Raw genomic sequence first — 4007 nt, 5'->3', positions numbered from 1 at the left:
TTTTTTTCATCTCTGTGAAAACGACATTAGTATTTTGATAGGGATTGCATTGAATCTGTAGATCGCTTTGGGTAGTTTGGACATTTTCACAATATGAATTCTTCTAATCCATGAACACAGGTATCTTTTATTTATTTGTGTCTTCTTCCATTTTTTAAGCAGTGTTTTATAGTTTCAGTATCCAGATATTTTACCTCTTTGGTTATATTTACACCTAAGTATTTAAATATTTTTATTGTTATTATAAAGGGAATTGTGTTCTTAATTTTCTTTTCTGATAGTTCATTATTATATATAATAGAAACACTACTGATTTGTATATGTTGTATCCTGCAACTCTGCTAGATTTATCAGTTTGAATAGTTTTTTTGGTGGAGTCTTTAGGGTTTTCTATGTATAAGATCATGTCATCAGCAAATATAGATAAGTTCCTTCTTTCCTATGCATATTCCTTTTGCTTCTTTCTCTTGTAATGGCTAACTTTTATTAAGGAGTTTCTGTGTCCCAGAAATTATGCTGAATCATAGTGCATCTATTTCTTACCAAAAACTAGTTAGAAAAGTATTATTATTTTACAGAGGGAGAAGACACACTTGGAGAGCTAGAATGTCAGAGCTGGGGATGAAATGAGGCACATCAGCTCTGAAAGTCCAATCACTGAGCCACTGAGTCATGCTGCCTCCCTCCCAAGGTGAAGAGAAAGGAGGTAGTGTTACCTACTCTCCAAAGGACCAGAAGGCATAGTGTTTTACATCAAATTATTCCCCAAAGAAAACTGGGTTTGCTCTCTCTCTGACAGTTTCCTAAAGCAATGCTGCTTTGGCACTGATGTTGAGAACAAGGTTTCAGTCTGAGAATCCAAGGATCAACACAAGCCTTGAGAACACAAGGTTCCAGCTTCTCTGACCCTGAAAACACAAGGCTGAAATGCCCACTTGGAACCACAGCCCTGTGACTTTCTTTTGTATACAACACACAGCTGAGTTCACCATACGTCAAGGGAAAAACAGAAAACATGATGGAGTTTGAGCAGTTCTAGAGAACACTAGAAATGGAAATACAAATTATTAAAGCTTATTGAAGAAGCCTGGTATGTAAGAGACCTATTCAGTCTGGAATAAGGAAGGCTGTGAGGAGAAATGATTGAGCTGGATGGGAAAGTTGCCCTGCTGACCAAATTCTGCTATAAGATTTAGGGGATCCCCCAACACCTTGAAAAGTAGTCTCCTACAGTCTTGCAACTTTGGAGGCATGTGCCCTATGCCTGCAATGCCCTACACATCTCTTTCACTATTTCTCAGTCATTTGCAGCCTCATTCATCAATGACTCAGGTATTTGGCTCAGGTCAGCCGTCCTTTCCCAGGGCCAACCCTATCAGATCAATGGCGCAAAGCACTCTCTATCTGCCTATGAAATTCTATCTTCTGAGCTGGTTTTACTCAACAACCCCCCAGCACACTACTCTCCAACCTCATGGAGACCTCTGGCCATTGACCCCTTTTTTTCCCTCCGTCTCCAACATTCTACCCCCTTCTCATTTTTCTCCCTATTTTAGCTAGACCCAAAGGACCACAACTCGTGCCTACACGTCCCTTCTCTTCTGTCCTTTCAACCACCTACCCTGACTTCAATCCTGAATGACTCTGATTACCTGCCCCCTCCATGGCTGTATGTGGATTGCTAAGCACCACTGGAGAAAATTACACAAGTGGACTCATTGGTATCACTAGAAATTCATGATCACCAGCCTTGACTGTCCAGGAAGCCTACCATTTCCCGGTCAATCCACATTTTTATTATTTTCCAATTTTTCTCATCTCCTTAGTACTTAGGTTCCCTTACCTTCTCATTTATTGTTTATCCTCAAGCCCAAATGTGCAAATGTTCCTGAACTAGCACTATAGCATCTGCTGCTTGGGCCCCACCCAGGTCTTCTTTTCAGGTAGGGTCACTCTTTCCCCAGCTGCTGCAGGAGTTGTCACCCTTCTCTGGAGGATTGTCCTTAGGTTATAAAAGCTGCCTTACCCAGAGATTGCAGGGAGGCTGTGCACCCCACTCCACTTCCAGAAGGGCAGTCAATGGCCAATTACAGACTGATGCAGAAAAACAGGAATCAAGCCTGCTAGCTGGAAGGACAAACTCTGTGGAAACAATTCACACTCCAGAACCCCTGAGGGATCAGGCTGAACTTTGGTTTCTGAAGCTACACCTTGGCCTAGCTTTTGCTCTACGACATCCTCCTTCCCCACCCTTTCTTACACATTTTTCTTGAGAACACTTCTCAACAAATCACTTGCACAAAAATCCCCATATCAGGCTCTGCTTAGGGAATTTAACCTCAGATAACCACCTTTTTTGCTCCTCCTTTCCTCCTGTGTTGGAGCTGAGTGATCTTATTCAAGGCCAGTGCGTCCTCCTGTGCTCTGGGCCCCATGCTGTTCTGTCTTCCCAGGAACCTTGCACAATCAATAATCCTTATGTGTTTCCCCCCTTGGCTCCATCCCATCAGGATTAAAATATGCTCAAGCTTCTTCCATCTTAAAAAAACAAATCTTCCCTTAACCCTCTCCCCTTTCCAGCTACTGCCCTCTCTCTCTTCTCTTCCATAACCAAACTTCAGCATAAGGTTGTTGAAGCTTTAAAATAATTTCTTTTATGCTTACCTTTCCCTGTCATATGCAGAACATAAAGAGTCCACGTTGTGGAAGGATTAGAGATTTTGGAAGACCTCAAGATGTGGTGAGAAGGGAGCCCTTTGAGGACGTGCCTGCCATTCTTACTGTTATTTTAAGCATTTCTGGCACCTACACTGGTGAATGTTGCCCGACGTGGCACTGTTTACATGCAACTCCTCCACTTCCTCACCCTCTGCTCTTTCCTTAACCCACTCCAATCTGGTCTCCTCTTCTGCCACTTCACCTCTGACCTCCGTGTTGCTAAATCCACTGGACATCTTTCAGTGCACGCCCCACTTGATTTTTTTCCTCCACTCTTTGCTGTGTTTGCTCTTTTTGGCTTCTCTGTCTTTGCACCCCTTGTGCCTGCCTCGCTGCCCCTTTTTGGCTCCCCTTTCAGTTCCTCTACCTTTAACCACCCATTCAATGTTGTGTCTCTCATAGTTCTGTCTGGAAGCTGATTTTTTTTTTTCACTCTGCGCCTGCCCTAAGCAACCTTATGCATTTCCAAGGCTTTAATCACCACGTCGGTGAAATGGATCCCTAAATATCTAGCCCAAGTCTTTCTTCTGAACTCCAGACTCATATATTCAACAGTCTTTGTCACATCTCCATGGGGATACTTCAAATATTCCTTAAACAGAATATGTCTAGAATTAAATGCATATTTTTTCTACCAAAACTGCAGCTTCAATCTTGATAGCCTTAAGAAATTTCATCACCACCCACATAATTTCTCAAGTCAATAATTTATGAGTCAGTTGTTATTTCTCTCCAACCTTGTATTCAATCAATCACCAAGTCCTAATAATTCAATGTCTTAAATAGCTCTCAAATATATCTCCTTCCATTCATTCCCCAATGACAGTATGCTAGTTTAAGCCATCATTATTTCTTGTCTCAGTATTTTAAAAATGTTTGTATCTATTGGGGGTTAGTTGTAGGAAATCGATATCACTTTACCTTTTAAGTGTAAACGGATTTAATATGGGAAATAAGGAGATTGTTTGCACAATCCTTGAAGGACTGGAAGGCTCTGGGCTAAGCTTCCTGGAATAACATCCAGAACAGCATCACAGAAAAGGCCCAGCAGGGGAACTGCTACCCTAGCAGAACAAGGCTTTTAAAAGCACAAGACAGATTATGAAATCCTCCTGAAAAGTCATTGGTGGTTTCCCATTGCTTGTTTTTTTTTCTTTTTTCCTTTGTTTGTTTGTTTGTTTGAGACAGTATCTTGATCTGTTGCCCAGGCTGGTGTGCAGTGGCATGATTATAACAAACTGTAGCCTCAAACTCCTGACCTCAAGCAATCCTCCTGCCTTGGCCTCCCA

At 41.9% G+C, this 4007-nt stretch overlaps 1 long non-coding RNA gene across 1 annotated transcript in view; it reads right to left on the bottom strand.

Annotated features, from left to right (window-relative positions):
* Positions 1-2782, bottom strand: part of LOC108527341 (uncharacterized) — a 28239-nt gene extending 25457 nt beyond the window's left edge. The window contains exon 1 of the long non-coding RNA XR_001884777.1: positions 2665-2782. This is a non-coding gene — a long non-coding RNA (uncharacterized LOC108527341). The remainder of the gene's footprint in view (positions 1-2664) is intronic.
* Between the last annotated feature and the right edge of the window lie 1225 nt (positions 2783-4007).

The sequence above is a fragment of the Rhinopithecus bieti genome, unplaced genomic scaffold (genome assembly GCF_001698545.2).
Source record: "Rhinopithecus bieti isolate Rb0 unplaced genomic scaffold, ASM169854v2 scaffold_618, whole genome shotgun sequence".
NCBI classification, from domain to species: domain Eukaryota; kingdom Metazoa; phylum Chordata; class Mammalia; order Primates; family Cercopithecidae; genus Rhinopithecus; species Rhinopithecus bieti.
The sequence above is the reverse complement of the archived record's forward strand: the minus strand, read 5'-3'. Positions and strand labels throughout refer to the sequence as shown.